Below are 17,848 nucleotides of genomic sequence, written 5' to 3' on the forward strand. Positions count from 1 at the left end.
GAGGAACGTCTCGGGGGAAGGAGTGAGGACAGAAAGCAAGCAGCACGCTTTACTCTTGGGGCTTCAGTTTCCTCATCTGTAAAACTGGATGACACCTGCTTCCTAGCACTGTTCTGAAGATAGAAACCAGCTTGTGTGAGGTACACAACACAGAATAATTATTCAAAAGTATAAATGTCCCCCTCAACATCATGATCTCTGCTTCCCTTAAACACTGTTGTTCTGCTCCTGATATCATATATTCCCCTGGATGGAAATGTCTGCAAAGGTTACCTCATCTCCCCTGGTCCCATTCCCCCACAAAATGACGATATTCGTTGTGGAAGACAGCACTCTGGCAAGTGCCCCTCTGTAATGTTGGATGACTTCTAGTGATGAAGGACTCATCACACATTCCTGTCTCTTCTACTGTCAAACCATATAAAACTCAGAAAAATATTTCCTTATTATTGAGACAAAGGAGCTTCCTATAGGTATTCACCAAGGATTCTGCATTTTGGAGTCACAAAGAAGAGAGCTGCTCCCTTCTTCCCAGGAGCTCCTCAGATCTGGAAATGTTCTGAGGTTAGACCTTTGCCTCACAAAAGGATGAAAGATTGTAAAACAAAAAGTTATACCAAATAATTAATACACATAAAATGGACAAATTCCTAAGAGACACAACTACTAAACTACTATAGGTACCCAACCTCATTTAAGAATAAATACATCATCTGAAATAAAGTATGAAATTAAATCCACAGCTTAAATTCTTTCTACAAAGAAAACTTCGGGCCCTGATGGAGTCACTGCTTCATGGGTGAACCCTACCCAACATTTAAGGACAAACTCGTACCAATTCTACAAAATTCTTTCCAAAAGTAGAAGAGGAGGGAGAAATTCCCTAATTTTCTGAGGCCAGCGTTTCCCTGACATCTGAAAACTAGACACGAACACTTCAAGAAAAGAAAACTATAGACCAATCTCTCTCATTAGTGTAGATAAAAACATCATTAACACAATTTTAGAAATTGAATCTAGCAATATATTAAAAAATATAATGAAACATGACCAATTGGGATTTAATTCAGGAATTCAAGGTTGGTTTAATATTAAAAAGTCAATCAATGTTACTAACAATATTAACATATTAAAAAAGAAAAAAATAATCATCTAAACAAATACAAAAAAAAAATATTGACAAAATTCAGCAACCATTCATGATAAGCATTCTCAGCTAATTAAAAATAGAAGGGAATTTCTTCAACCTGGGAAAATGGCAAGGATGTTTGTGTTCAATACTTTCAGTCAATAATATACTGGAAACCCTAGCCATAGAATAAGGCAAGAAGAAGAAATAAAAAGCATCTGGTGTGGCAAGGAAAAAGTCAAACTATCTTTATTCAAAGATGGCAGGATCATCTAAGTAGAAAATTCTAAGAATCTGCACACGCACAAAATGTCGCTGGAACTAATAAGTGAGTTTTGCAAGGTCAAAGAATATAAGGTCTATATTTTTTAAAATAGTACTTATACATACTAGAAGCAAATACTTGGAAATTAAGATTTGGAAAGCAACAGCACCTCACATTTACTGTCAATTGATTTTTGACAAAGGTGTCAAGACAATTTAATGGTGAGAAAATAGTCTCTTAAACAAATAGTGCTTGGACAACTGGTTATCCAGATGTAAAACAAAGAAGTTGGACCCCTACCTCACGCTGTATGCATACATTAACTTAAAATGAACCAAAAACCTAAATGCAAGAGCTAAAACTATAAAACTCTTAGAAGAAAATATAGCCATAAAACTTCATGACCTTGAATCAGGCAATGGTTTCTTAGCTTTGACACCAAAAGCACAAGCAACAAAAGAGAAAACCAATAAATTTTACTTCATCAAATTAAAAACTGTTGTCTCAAAGAGACGATCAACAAAGTGGAAAGATAACCCACAGAATGGGAGAAAGTACTTGCAAATCATATATCTGATAAGGAACTTATATCTGGAAAAAATAAATAACACTTAAAACTCAGTAATAAAAAGGCAGATAAACCAATTTAAAAGTGAGTAAAGGATCTGAATACACATTTCTCCAAAGGAGACATACAAATGGCCAATAAGCACTTGAAAAGATGTTTAATATCACTAGCTAAGTGGGAAATGCAGCACAATGAGGAGTGGGAAATGCAAACCAATGAGATACCACTTCACATCCACTAGAATGGCTATAATCAAAAAGTCAGAGAAGGATAAGTGTTGATGAAGATATGGAAAAATTGATGCTGCTGATGTGAATGTAAATAGTGCGGTAACTTTGGAAACCAATCCGGCAATTTCTTAAAAAGTTAAACATAGAGTTCCATATGACCCAGCACTTCCACTCCTAGGTGTATACCAAAGAGAAATGAAAACACATATCCACACAAAAACATATAATGAATGTTCATAGCAACTTTATTCATGAACACAATCCAAATGTCTATCAACTGTTGAATATATAAACAAAACATGATATACCCATACAATGGAATATAATTCTGCAACAAAAAGAGATAAAGTTCTGATACATGCTAGAGCATGGATGAACCTTAAAAACATTATGCTACATGAATAAAGACACTTACAAAAGACCACTTGTTCTCTGATTTCATTTATATGAAATTCCCACAGTAGACACGTAGCTGCCCAGGACTAGGGGACCAGCGAAAGGGGAGAGGACGGAGTGACTGCTGGGGGGTTCAGGGTTTCTTCTGGGAGTGACGAAAATGTTCTAACATTGATGGTGGTGATGGTGTTACAACTCCGTGAATATATGAAAAAATATTGAATTGTACACTTTAAATAGTGAATTGTATGATATTTCAATAAAGCTGTTCTTAAAAGAAATATAAAAACAAAAAAGTGTAAAAACATTTTCAATGGCATTCAAAAACATGAAATATTTAGGATTAAATGTATTAAAATATGTTCAAGATTTACATATTAAAAGCAACAAAATATTATTAACAAAAATTAAAGAAGGCCTAAATAAAATAGAGATATACTGATATATCATGCTCACAGAAAACAAGTCAATATTGTTAAGATGTCAGCTTTTGACCAAAAAGATATTGATGCAACCCAATTTTAATGAAAATCTCATTAAGATTTTTTAATAGAAATTAAAGAGCTTATTCTAAAATTTATGTGGAAACACAAAAGACTCAGAACGGCAAAAATTATTTTGAAAAGAAAACCCCAAAGTTGGAAGACTTTTACTACCTGATTTCAAAACTTACATTAATCAAGAAAATGGTTGTGTTGGCCAGACGGTTGACTTGATAAAAGACCATGGAAGTTTTTTGTAGTGATCACAGTGCTCTGTCTTGACTTAGGACAGATACACACATCTGACAGAATTCATCAAATTAGACACTTAAAATTGATGCATTTTATTGTCTGTAAATTGCAGCACAATATTGTTGGCTTAAGAGACAAACAACTTTACTCAATGGCCTTAAAAGCATTTAGACACAGCAGAAGACAGGAGTGTCGAACCTAGATCAGATCAACAGAAATGATCCAAACCAAGGCACAAAGAGAAAAAGAATCAAAGAGGAAAAAAAGTCAAGTAAAGTATCTGTAACCAGTCCAAAAAATATCAAATGAAGTAAAATACAGGCGAGTGGAGTTCCAGGAGGAAATGAGAGAGAGAATGGGGAAGAAAAGGTATTTGAAGAAATAATGGCTATTATTTTCCCAAATTTGATGAAAGACCTCAATCCACAGACCCAAGAAGCTCAGCTAAAGCAAAAAAAAAAAGGGGAAAAAAAACCGGTAAAGGCAAAGAGCATCACACCTAGGCTTATCATTCAAACTCCTGACAAGCAAATGTAAACCACACAGTGAAAATAGTCAGACCACCTCGAGGGAAAAAGTGGTAAGAATTATGGCTCATCAGAAACAATGACAGTCAGAAGACATCTTTAAATTCTGAAGGGAAAAAACACCAAACTTTCGGCCAAGAGTTCTATATCTAGCAAAAGTGTCCTTCAAAAGTGCACACAGAATAGACATTTTTAGATATACAAAAGCTGGGAGAATAAATCCATTGCCAGCAAGTCTGAACTACAAAAAATGTGACAGAAATTTTTTAGGCTCAAGGGAAATAGTACCAGATGGAGACTCTGATCCACAGGAAAGAATGACGATGCCAGAAAAAGTAAATGCGTGCAGGTTTGAATTGAAAAGAAACGTGCAGGGCGTTCCATGGGGTGTGCTGTGGTTTGGCAGGGCCGTGCAACCAGAGGCCTCTTGGTGGTGACTTCAGGCCTCTAAGGGCCTGTAGACTGGCTCCGAGCTGTGCTCTGGGCTCTTCCTGAAGGAGGTTTTCAAAGTCGTGTCAGCATTTCCTGAAAACGGAGTCTAGTCCCTGATGTGTAGTGTTCCTTGGGAGATGAAGGCATGAGCAGAAAAAGTTGTCACAGCTATTTGGTTTTGGAGAACTTTGCACTCTGTTAAAAAAATAAACAAAAAAACCAACTAACACCTATATAGAAAGACAAATAACTTGTTTTTCAACTTATCAAACTAACTGAAAGAGATTTGATAGCCTAGAGTCATCATCAAAAGATGCCAGACTTCATAAAGCACCATCGTGAGCAGAAAATACAGAGGCAGTCTGTGAAAACGGAAGAGCCCGCCTCTATGCCTCAGAGTGAAACCGATTCTGTAGAAAAAGAATTTAAAAATAGAAACATAAATGCGTAAAACTGGATCTATTGCTGATATTCAAGAAGCAAAAGCCACTAGAACATAAATCATAATCCATCAAATAATCAGGGGCTTTTCCAAATAGATCATTGTGACGGAGAGTTCCTCCCACATGGCCCTTCACCAAAGGATGCCATTCATCTTCAAGGAGATGCTGTCAGTCTTCTAATCATATTTTAGCCTTTGCTCCCAGAATTTGTTGTTCCAGCTTCTACAAATTCAGCATTTCTTTTGCTGAGGAACCACAAGATGAAGGTGCCTGTGTTTTCCTGAGCTTCCAGAAACAAGCACGGATCCCTCCCTTCCATCACCCCAAGAATGGCTTCTGCCAAGGGTTCTTTCTGGCCTACCTCACCATTCACTGACAACAGGAATAGCATCCTTCGAGAGATGTGGGTCATTTTCTTCTCCCATGTGCTAGATTTCACCCCACCACCCTGCCATTCTGAAAATAACACTGAGTTACCTTTATGGTTGAATTTCAGTCTTCAAATGACCAACTAATAAACATCTAGAACCACAGAAATAAATTTAAGATGTTTTGTCTTTTTTCAAGGTAAATTTTGGATTCTGTCTCATCTTAACTCAGGAAACTACTATTACTTAAGTGATTATGGATGGAAGCTCTACAATTATAATTCTTAGGGTAAGATTTTGTAAATAAAGTTGTTTAAAATAATTTTTTTAAATGAATGTTCTGATTTTCGGTTTCTGGTTTGGCGTGAAAGGAGACTGGCAGTCATCACTCTGTGCCAACAACAAGTGATAAGCTGAACAAACTGAAAAACCAACTGCTCTTCTTAGATCCATCAGAGAAGTGAGGGCACAGGGAAACCACTGCCCCCAGACTCAGGAGACAGACGGGCAAACACAGACACTCACACGTGCCTGGAGCAGACACCCACGAGCAGCACCGCCAGGATGGAGAAGCCCAAACTGTCGCTGATGCGTTCTGGAGGCTCAGCACGGACAAGCCTGAGAGTTAAACGCTCCGGGGAGGCCCCCCACACACTTGGGAGTTTACCTCCAGGAGCTGGACCTGGGTCTCACAGTGAACACTGCAGAAAAACCCCATGTACTTCCAACAGGGAGAAGGGAAAAAGAAACCTTTTGAAATGCACCAGAGCACTCTGTCCTTCTTAAGGCCTGACCTCAAGAGAAGCTATTTCACCAGAGCCTAGACTATTGGGGTGTTTTTAGAGCCAAACCAAACTGAGGGAGAAGAACCACGCAACTCCAGCCACCTCTAGCCTTCCACATGGAGGCAAGGAAATACCAAACCCTGGCCAGCCCTGGTGGTCTAGTGATTAAAATTCATGTTCTCACCGCCACGGCCCAGGTTCATTTGCAGTCAGGGAGCCACACCCCCATCTGTTGGTTGTCCCACTGTGGTGGCTGCATGTTGCTGTGATGCTGAAAGCTATGCCACTGCTATTTCATATCCCAGCAGCGTCACCCATGCTGGATGGGTTTCAGCAGAGCTTCCAGACTAAGACAGACTAGGAAGAAGGACCTGGCCACCTAATTCTGAAAAAACTGGCCATGAGAACCCTGTGAACAGCAGTGGAGCATCATCTGATAGAGCACTAGAAGGTGAGAGGATGGCACAGAAAGACCAGGCAAGGTTCCCCTCTGCTGGACACAGGGTGGTAGGAGTCAGAATTAACTCAAAGGCATTAATGATGACAGCCTACTCTAGACTCCCACGTAGGAGAAGGGAAATACCCAAACCCAGCCCACTGCAGCCATCTTGTCACACCTAAAGGGAGCATGGGAATCCTGAGAAGCACACACGACGTTCCCAGTCCAGAGGCACACGCTCACTAAAACCCTGAGCCCTAAACACAGCACTACAGAATGCACTTAGTACCTTATCACTCAAGGCCTCGCTGCTGAAGGCCCTTTTAACAAGCGCATCGTGTCTGGTTATTAAGAAAAACTTACAAGGCATACTAAGAGGCCAAAGACACAGTGTGAAGAGACAAAGCAAGCACCAGAGTCAGACCCAGATATGGCAAGGATGTTGGAATTACCAGACCAGGAATTTAAAACAATTCTGTTTAATATACTAAATGCTCTAATGGGTAAAATAAGGCACATGCAAGAACAGGTGGGCGACGGAAGCAGAGAGATGGAAATTCGAAGAAAGAATCAAAAATAAATACTAGAGATTAGAAACAATGCAACAGAAATGAAGAACGCCTTTGATGTACTCATTAGTAGCCTGGTCATGGCTAAGGAAAAAAATCTGAGGGTGAGGATATGTCCATAGAAGCTTCCAAAATGGAAAAGCAAGGAGAATAAAAGACTGAAAAAAACTCAACAGAACAGAATACACAAGAACCATGGAACAACTACAAAAGGTGTAACGTGTGTGTGATGGGAAGACTAGAAGGAGAAGAAACAGAAAAACAAACAGAAGAAATATTGGAGGCAATAATGACTGAGAATTTCTCCAAATTTACTGTTAGACAGCAAACCACAGGTCCGGAAAGCTCAGAGAACACCACACAGGATAAATGCCCAAATGAACAGCAACAACAACTACACCTGGGCACATCATATTCAAACTGTAGAAATTAAAGATAAAGAAAAAATGCCGAAAGAAACCAGAGGAAAAAAGATCTTACCTATGGAGGAGAGAAGATAAGGATTACATCTGAATTCTCAGAAGCCACACAAGTAAGAAGAGAGCAGAGTGAAATATTTAAAGCGTTGAGAGAAAAAACCCACCAAACCAGAGTTCCATACCCTGTGAGATTGTCCTCCGAAAGCGAAGAGGGAAAGGCTTTCTCAGACAAACAAAAGCGAGGGAACTTGTTGGCAGTAGACCCGCCTCATGGAAAATGTTAGGGGAAGTTCTTAAGAAAAAAGAAAAGTGATATACAGTAGTGCCCTTATCCACAGGGAACACATTCTGAGACCCCCGATGCATGCCTGAAACCACGCATAGTACCAAACCCTATATGTACTAAGTTTGTTCATAGGCAAACACACCTATGGGAAAGTTTAATATACACATTAGGCACAGTGAGAGATTAACAACAATAATAGAATGATTATAACAACATACTGTAATAAAACTTACTGTAGATCTTAGCAACCTCAGCATATCAGTTTTTTCTTTCCTTATTAAGTTGAGAACTTTCACCATTTCACCTAGAGGAAGCACTTTCCTGCATCTCTTTGCCATATCTGAATTGCCAGCATCACTACTCTCGCTCTTTAGGGTCAGTATCAAGTAAAATAAGGGTTACTTGAACACAAGCACTGTGGTACTGTGACAGTCGATCTGATAACTGAGACGGCTGCTAAGTAACCAACAGGTGGGCAGCACACATAGCACGGACACAGAAGACAAAGGGGTGGACCATGTCCTGGATGGGATGGAGCAGGAGAGAGTGAGATTTCATCACACTACTCAGAAAAGCGTGCAATTTCAAACTTATGAATTGTTTGCTTCTGGAGTTTTCCATTTAATATTTTCTGACTGTGGTTGACTGTGAGTAACTGAAACCATGGAAAGCAAAACTGCAGATAAGGGGGAGCTACTGTAGGTCAGAAACTCAGATCTACGTAAAGAAAGGAAAAGCGTCAGAAAAGAATAAGTGTAGGTAAAATAAAATCTTTTCTTTTTCTTTTTTTCTTTTTTTTTGAGGAAGATTAGCCCTGAGCTAACTGCTGCCAATCCTCCTCTTTTTTCTGAGGAGGACTGGCCCTCAGCTAACATCTAAGCCCATCTTCCTCTACACTATATGTGGGACATCTACCACAGCATGGCTTGATGAGCAGTGCCATGTCCACACCCAGGATCTGAACCAGTGAACCTCAGGCCGCCAAAGCAGAACACGCTCACTTAACCGCTGTGCCACTGGGCTGGGCCCAAATCTTTTATTTTTCTTATTCTTAATAGATCTAACAGATAACAGTTTGTTCAAAATAATAATAGCAACGATACATTCAATTATGAATGCAGATCTATGTCTGTTTCTCTCTATGTGCTTACGTATGTTTACGTGTAAGTGACAGCAGTGATAAGGAACAGGAGGGAGAAATTGGGGACATTTTGTTATTAGGAGATACTGGCACTACCTATGAATTGGTATAATGTTATTTGAAAGTGGACTTGGATTAGTCGTAAATGTATATTGCAAAATCTAGGGCAAACACTAAATAAAGATTTTTAAAAGTATAACTGATATGCTCATAAAGGAGAGAGAATGGAATCATAAAATGCTCCACTAAAACTACAAAAGGCAGAAAAAGAGTGGAAGACAAAAAGAGAAATAAAGAACAAGGGCAACAAATAGAAAACAGTAACAAACATGGTAGATGTTAATCCACCTACATCGGCAATCACTTTAAATGTCAATGGCCTAAACACACCAATTAAAAGACAGAGATTTTCAGAATGGATCAGAAAACAGGACTCAACTATATGTTGTTGACAAGAAACCCACTTTAAGACTCATACAGATGTAGTACCTGTAGTTAACAATACTGCATCATATACTTAAAAATTTGCTGAAAGTAGATATTATGCTGTGTTCTTATTACAAAAAAAAATAGTAAACAAAAGGAGTTGGAGGGAACTTTTGGAGGGAATGGATATGTTTATGGCATAGATTATGGTGATGATTTCATGGACGTATACTTATATCCAAACTCGTTAAGTTGTATTCATTAAACATGTACAACTTTTTTGCATGTCAATTATACCTCAATAATGTAGTTTTTTAAAAATATTTTTTAAGGCTTCCTCTGTAAAATTTGCTATAATGGCTACAAAGAAAAGAATATTATCATTCATTTACAGATACACTGTATTATCCAATGAGTGCTAAAAATCAAAATTATATTTTATCAATTGATGCCTTAAAATTGATTAAGGAGCTTCTTTGCTATAAGGATATAACCCTTCTTTGACAAAATATGTCAAAATATTTAAATGTTGACCAATAAAAGAAAATTGATTAAAACAAACAAAAAAGTAAATGGATAGATAAAGATATATCATGCTAACACTAATCACAAGAAAGCAGAATAGCTAGATTAATTTCAGACACAGCATATTTCAGCCAAGGAAAGTTATCAGAGATAAAAAGGGGCCTTACATAATGATAAAGGGGTCAACTTGCCAAGAATATTTAACAATCTTTAATGTGTATATGCCTAACAATACAGTGTCAAAATATGTGAGGCACAAACTGATAGAACTACAAGGAGAAATAGATGAGTCCACTATTATACTTGGAGATTTCAATACCCTTCTATGAGAAATGGACAGATTCCCCAGGTGGAAAATCAGTAAGCACGTAGTTGAATTCAACAGCATCGTCAATCAACTGGACATAGTTGACATCTATAGACCACTCCATCCAACAACTATAGAATACACATTATTGTCATGCTCGCATGGAACATTCACCAAGATAGATCATACTATGGGCATAAAACACACTTCAGCACAGTTAAAAGAATAGAAATCATGCCATGTCTGCTCTCAGACCACAATGGAATTAAACTAGAAATCAATAACTGAAATATAGCTGGAAAATCCCAAAATATTTGAAAATTAAACAACATACTTCTAACTAACAAATAGATCAAAGAAGAAATCTCAAGATAAATTTTTAAAATATTTTGAACTAAATGAAAATGAAAACACAGCTTATAAAAATTTGTGGGATGCAATGAGATTGGTGCTAGAGAAAAATTTATAGCATTGAAAACACATATTAAAAACTAAGAATCATTTTCAATGGAACAGAATTGAGAGCCCAGAAATAAAACCACACATCTATGGACAGCTTATCTTTGACAAAGGAGCTGAGGGCATACAATGGAGAAAAGAAAGTCTTTTCAACAAACGATGCTGGGAAAACTGGAAAGCCACATGTAAAAGAATGAAAATTGACCATTCTTTTTCACCATTCACTAAAATAAACTCAAAATGAATCAAAGACCTAAAGCTGAGACCTGAAACCATAAGGCTTCTGGAAGAAAACGTAGGCAGTACACTCTTTGACATCAGTATTAAAAGGATCTTTTCGGACACCATGCCTTCTCAGAGAAGGGAAACAATAGAAAGAATAAACAAATGGGACTTCATCAGACTAAAGAGCTTCTTCAAGGCAAATGAAAACAGGATTGAAACAAAAAAACAACCCACTAACTGGGAAAAAATATTTGCAAGTCATATATCTGACAAAGGCTTAATATCCATAATATATAAAGAACTCTCGCAACTCAACAACAAAACATCAAACAACCCAATCAAAAAATGGGCTGGAGACATGAACAGACATTTCTCCAAAGAAGATATACTGATGGCCAATAGGCACATGAAAAGATGCTCATCATCGCTGATCATCAGGGAAATGCAAATCAAAACTACACTAAGATATCACCTTACACCCGTTAGAATGACAAAAATATATAAAACTAATAGCAACAAATGTTGGAGAGGTTGCGGAGAAAAAGGAACCCTCATACACTGCTGGTGGGAATGCAAACTGGTGCAGCCACTATGGAAAACAGTATGGAGATTCCTCAAAAAATTAAAAATAGAACTACCATACGATCCAGCCATCCCACTACTGGGTATTTATCCAAAGAGCTTGAAGTCAGCAATCCCAAAAGTCCTATGCACCCCAATGTTTATTGCAGCATTATTTACAATAGCCAAGACATGGAAGCAACCTAAGCATCCAGCAACAGACGAGTGGATAAAGAAGATGTGGTATATACAATGGAATACTACTCAGCTGTAAAACAGAACAAAATCATTCCATTTGCAATAACATGGATGGACCTTGAGAGAATTATGTTAAGTGAAATAAGCCAGCGAGAGAAGGATAATCTGTGTATGACTCCACTTATATGAGGAATTTAAAATTATGGACTAAGAACAGTTTAGTGGATACCAGGGCAAAGGTGGGGTGGGGGGTGGGCACAAAGGGTGAAGTGGTGCACCTACAACATGAATGACAAACATTAATGTACAACTGAAATTTCACAAGATTGTAACCTATCATTAACTAAATAAAAAAAATTTTTAAATGTTAAAAAAAACAACTAAGAATCATTTAAGATCAATCATCTAAGCTTTCATCTTAGGAAACTAGAAAAAGAAGAGCAAATTAAATAAAAAATAAGCAGAAAAAAAGAAATATTAAAAATTATAGCAGAAATCAAAGAAATTGAGAACAGGAAATCAATAAAGAAAATCAAGAAAACCCAAAACTAGTGCTTGGAAAAGATCAATAAAATCAATAAATCTCTAGCCAGGCTAACTAAGAAAAAAGATGGAAGACTCAAATTACTAATATTGGCAATGAAAGAAGGGATATCACTATAAACCAATGAGCATGAAATGTATAATAATGAATATCATGAACCACTTATGCCCACAAATTGGAACCTAGATGAAATTAACCAATTCCTTGAAAGACACAATCTGCCAAAATTCACATAAGAAGAAATAGACAATTTAAATAGCTCAATATCTACTAAAGAAATCAAATTCGTACATAATGACTTTCCAAAAGAGAAAGCACCAGACCCAGATGGGTTCACTGGTAAATTCTACCAAACATTTAAGGAAGAAATATATCAATTTTCTAGAATCTCTTCTAGAAGACAGAAGCAGAGAGACTATTTCCTAAGTCATTCTATGAAGTTAGCTTTACCCTAAGACCAAAATGAGACAAAGACATCACAAGAAAAGAAAACTACAGGCCAATCTCTCCCATGAACCTAGATGCAACTCCCCAGGAAAATATTATCAAATCAACTCCAATCATGTATAAAAAGAATTGTAGTCACCAATCAAGTGGGATTTATCTCAGGTATGCAAGGAAGCTCAATATTTGAAAATCAATTAATGTAACCCATCACATCACCAGGCTAAAAGAAGAAAAATCACATGCTCATATCAATAAATGCAGGAAAAGCATTTGAGAAAATCCAACACCCATTCATGATAAATAAAAAAAAAAACTCTCAGCAAACGAAATAGACAGGGACTTTCTCAACTTGATAAAGAACATCTACAAAAACCCTACAGCTATTACACTTAATTTTGAGAAATTAGAAGCTTTCTCATTAAGATTAGGGGCAAGGCAAGAAGGCCCCCTCTCACCACTCCTTTTCAAGATTGTACTGGAAGTCCTTGCTAATGCAATAAGACAAGAAAAGGAAACAAGAGGTATATAGGTTGGTAAAGAACAAATAAAACTCTGTTTGCAAATGACATGATTGTCTCTGTAGAGAATCTGAAAGAATCAACAACAAAAAATCTAGAACTAATAAGCAATTATAGCAAGGTTGCAGCATATAAGTCAATGTGTACAAGACTCATTTGCTTTCCTATATACTACTAATCAACAAGTGGAATTTGAAGTTAAAAACACAATAACATTTAAATTAGCATCCCTCAAAAAAATACTTACATATAAATCTAATAAAAAATGTAAAAGATCTACATGAGGGAAAACTACAAAACCCTGACCAAAAAAATCAAAGAAGAATTAAATAACTGGAGAGATATTCCATGTTCATGGATAGGAAGACTCAATATTGTCAAAATATAGGTTCTTCCCAACTTGATCTATGGATTCAATGCAATTCCAATCAAAATTCCAGCGAGTTATTTTGTAGATATCAACAAACTGATTCTAAAGTTTACATGGAGAGGGAAAGACCCAGAAAAGCCTATGCAATATTGCAAGACAAGAACAAAGTTGAAGGAGTGACATTACCTAACTTCAAGATTTACTTACAAGACTTACTTTAAGAATTACTTACAAGCTACAGAAATCAAAACAGTGTGGTATTGGCAAAATTATAGACCAATAGATCAATGGAACAGAATAGAGAGCCTAGAAATAGACATAAATATAGTCAATTGATCTTTGACAAAGGAGTAAAGGCGACAGAACAGAGAAAATGTAGTCTTTTCAACAAATGGTGCTGGAACAACTGGATATCTACATGTAAAAATGAATCCAGAAATAGAATTACACCCTTCAAAAAATCTGAATTATAGACCCAAAACTAAAATACAAAACTGTAAAGCTACTAGATGATAACAAAGGAGAAAAACCTTGATGACCTTAGGTAAGGTGATGACTTTTTAGATAAAGCACCAAAGGCACAATCCATGAAGAAAATAATTGATAAGCTGGACTTCATTAAAATTAAAAACTTCTGCTCTGCAAAAGACATTGTCAAGTGAATGAGAAGACAAGCTGCAGACTGGGAGAAGGTATTTGCAAAAGAAATATCCGATAAGAGACTTATCCAAAATATACAAGGTACTCTTAAAATTTAGCAATAAGAAAACAAACAACCCAATTACTAAATGGCAAAAGACCCTGACACCTCACCAAGGAAGACACATGGAAGGCAAACAAGCACATCAAAAGATGCTCCACATCACATGTCGCTAGGGAATTACAAATTAAAACAACAGTGACATACAACTACACACCTATTAGAATGGCTAAAATCTAAAACAATAACACCAAATGCTGGCGAGGATGTGGAGCGATAGGAGCACTCATTCGCTGCTGGTGGGGACACAGAATGGTACGGCCACTTTTGATGACAGTTTGGTGGATTCTGACAAAATTAAACATATTCTTACCATAAGACCTAGAAATCACACTCCTTAGTATTTACGCAAAGAGTTAAAAACTTATGTCCAAACAAAAATATGAATGTGAATGTTAATAACAGTGTCATTCATAATTGCCAAAACTTGGAAGCCACCGCGATGTCCATGAATGAGTGAATGGATAAATAAGCTGCGTCACATTCAAATGATGTGTTATTATTCAGCACTAAAAAATAAAGAGCTATCAAGCCATGAAAAGACAAAGAGGAACTTAAATGTCTATTCCTTAATGAAAGAAACCAAACTGAAAGGCTACATACTGTATGATTCTGGCTATACGACAGCTGAAAAGGCAAATCTATGGAGACGGTAAAAGGATCAGTGGGGGCCAGGGCTTCCAGAGGAAGGAGATGCGGATGGGCAGAGCACAGAGGATTTTCAGGGCAGTGAGTCTACTCTATATGATGCTGCAATGGTGGGTGTATGTCATTATGCACTTGTTCAAACATAGAATATACAACACCAAGAGTGAACCCTAATGTAAACTATGGACTTTGGGTGATAATGATGGTAATGTAGGTTCATCGATTGTAACAAAGGTACATCTCTGGTTCAAGATACTGATACTGGGGGAGGCTATGTGTATGTGGGGGCGGAGGGTATACGGGAAATCTCTGCACCTTCTGTTCAATTTTTCTATGAACTCAAAACTGCTCTAAAAATTAAAATCTATTTTAGGGGCCGGTCCCGTGGCTGAGTGATTAAGTTCACACACTCTGCTTCAGGAGCCCGGGGTTTGTGGGTTCAAATTCTGGGCATGGAACTACACACCACTCATCAAGCCATGCTGTGGCAGCATCCCACATAGAAGAACTAGAATGACCTACAACTAGGATATACAGCTATGTTCTGGGGCCTCGGAGAGGAAAAAAAAGAGGAAGATTGGCAACAAATGTGAGCTCAAGGCCAATCTTCCTCACCAAAAAAAAGCCTACTTAAAAACAATGCGCAAACAAAACTTTAAAAAAATGCATCTTCTAAAAACCACAATGATACAGCACTGCAAGTTCACTAGCATGACCAAGATGAAATACCTGTTGGAGAGTACGTGGGGCACTCAGACCCTCACATACAGCTGTCAAGGGTATAAGAGAGTACAACCACTTATAGCTGTTGAGCGGTTTCTGAAATGTTAAACATATATCTACCCGGTGACCCAGCAAATCTGCCCCCTATATTTATCCAAAATAAGTGAAAATATGTATTCACAAAAAGCCTTTTCCCAAGAGTGTTCAGAACAGCTTTATTCACAATAACACCAAATTTGGGAAAACCTTGATGTCCACCAACAGATAAATAAACTGTGATGTATTCACACAGTGGAATCGCCTCCACAATTACAAGGGAGAAACTACCTAGTCACACAACCCGAATCTTACAAATGGCTGAGCGAAAGAAGCCAGGCACAAAGAGTGTGCGCTGTGTGCTTCCATTTATGCAAAGTTCCGGTGCATGCAAGATGGTGGAGGGAATGATGGGCAGGAGCGTGGAGACCCATTCTGGGAGGAGGCACATGTTCCATTCTGATGTGCATGTGGCGGGTACGCTTGACCTGCAGTGTAGATTACACCTCAACTTGCAGAGGGCGTGTTCTCTGCTAATTGCCCTTCCCCACTGGCACATGTTGGCTGCTGAGACCAGCTCCTAATCCCTCTGACTGTACGCAATAAGAAAGGGAAGTCCAGTGTTTGGATTCCAGACAAAAGCAGGCTCTGGGGAACTATTCTGAAGAATACAGCTCCAGCCAAGAGCGAAGGGAGGGCCTGTGCTCTGCCTGAGCCTCCACTCTCCTCCTGGTGCACCGCAGCCCTCCTGGCCCAGCAGGGCGGCAGCAAAGGCCAGAGAGCACAGCCGCGCTGTCGCAGCAAGGCAGCTGCAGACAGGAGTGCTGAAGGCAAAGCTTTTCCACAATATTTTGCCATTGTAGACAGTGAAACACGTTCCTCAAGTCTCACTCTGAGACTCTGAGCTCTTCACAATGATTGAAAGTTCTGCTTTCAGACTCAACGGGGAAGTGTCATCTTTGGTGACATAAGGCAATGATCTAGAGGGAACAGGGGATCATTCATCTTCTCCTTGCTGGGGGAAGCTGTGCACACCGTAGAGACAGCATGGCACCTCAGCGATAACCACTCACCTCCTTAAACTTGCCCAAGTGGCACATCGCGTGCCAGCCTGCTGCGTTCGAGCCACATGTGGTGGACTGGCAGGCTTCTGCTGATGCGGATTGTTGGGCCCACTGAGCTGCCAACACTGAAAAACTGAGGGCTTCACATAAAATTCTGGATTTCCAGTTTCTGTAGAGAAATCAGAGCAACAGTGAAAAATGTAACTATTATAAATACAGATAACTCTGTCTGAAATCCCTCGTGACAAGACCCACTGGCATTAAGTAGGGGCAGCTCTCTTGGACGAGGCTGTGCCTCCCGCACTTGCCCACAGCCCCGCCTGGCCCACTTTTCCCCTCGAGTCGTTGTTGAACTCCTAGCTTAAGGTTTTCTTTAAATTGTAGCCATTTGACCTTCTCCACATCCAAGAGCCCAGGAGAAAATTTTCCATTGGCAATAAAGCAACTTTTCATAGAAAATTGCAAAAATTAAACCACAGAGCCAATTACCTCCTGAGCTGCTCACACAACGTTTCTGGGTGGATGGGCTGTGACCTTGAGAAATCTCCCGCCCCTCCCTGAGTCTCAGTTCTCTGACCTGTAAGATCAGGAAATGAGGCTCCCGTCTGCACCGGCTCGTTCCTCCAGGATAATACATCTAACCCTAACTGCCTTGGCGGACGCGGCCCCCTCCTCACCTGGGAGGCTGTTGAACACGGCTCGACCTGCTTGTCACCCAATTTGTTCAGAAAAGCGCGTGTTCATCCAATCTTCCTCCGCGGCAAAGCTGGCGTGTGAATGACCACTCAGAGAGGCCAGCACTTAGGCATATTGAGCTCCCTACACTGCTCAGGGCAAGAGGGAAGGGAGGGGCCCTCCTCCGGGTGCACCTCGGCCCGCCGGCCCCCCAGGGCTGCAGCAGTGACCCCTCACATCAAGGGAAGACTTAAACATTAAAACTCTGTTGACTCTTGCCATGAAGTTTCCCCAGACCCGTTCATTTATATTCAGGTTGCTAGTGAAGCAGAAGAACAGGTTTGACAAGCACACAGAACCTCAGGACAAGCAGGTCAGGAGCGCTTGTGGAGGAGTCAGACGCTGCGGAAGGCTGGTGCTTCCTTCAAGCACTGGCACATCGAGCGGGCTCACAAAGCCCTCGGCACGCCTGAAGATGAAGCCTCATTTGCTGCTAAACTTCAGTTTATATCAACATAAGATCACATACATGACCTTAAATATATGACCTTACAGAGGCAAAGGGTCTACTCACACGGGTTATAAGTATACAACCAAATGACAGATAGTGTGCTGACCACTTCACAAATGC

General features: G+C 39.0%; 1 long non-coding RNA gene across 1 annotated transcript; it reads right to left on the reverse strand.

Moving 5' to 3' along the window:
• Positions 1-2,420: 2,420 nt before the first annotated feature.
• On the reverse strand, positions 2,421-17,467 carry LOC139042162 (uncharacterized). The gene is made up of 3 exons (XR_011498486.1): positions 17,220-17,467; positions 16,552-16,711; positions 2,421-4,476 (listed from the first exon to the last, which is right to left on the reverse strand). It is a non-coding gene; the product is annotated as an uncharacterized lncRNA (long non-coding RNA).
• Positions 17,468-17,848: the final 381 nt, after the last annotated feature.

Source organism: Equus asinus, chromosome 26, assembly GCF_041296235.1.
Source record: "Equus asinus isolate D_3611 breed Donkey chromosome 26, EquAss-T2T_v2, whole genome shotgun sequence".
Lineage (NCBI taxonomy): Eukaryota > Metazoa > Chordata > Mammalia > Perissodactyla > Equidae > Equus > Equus asinus.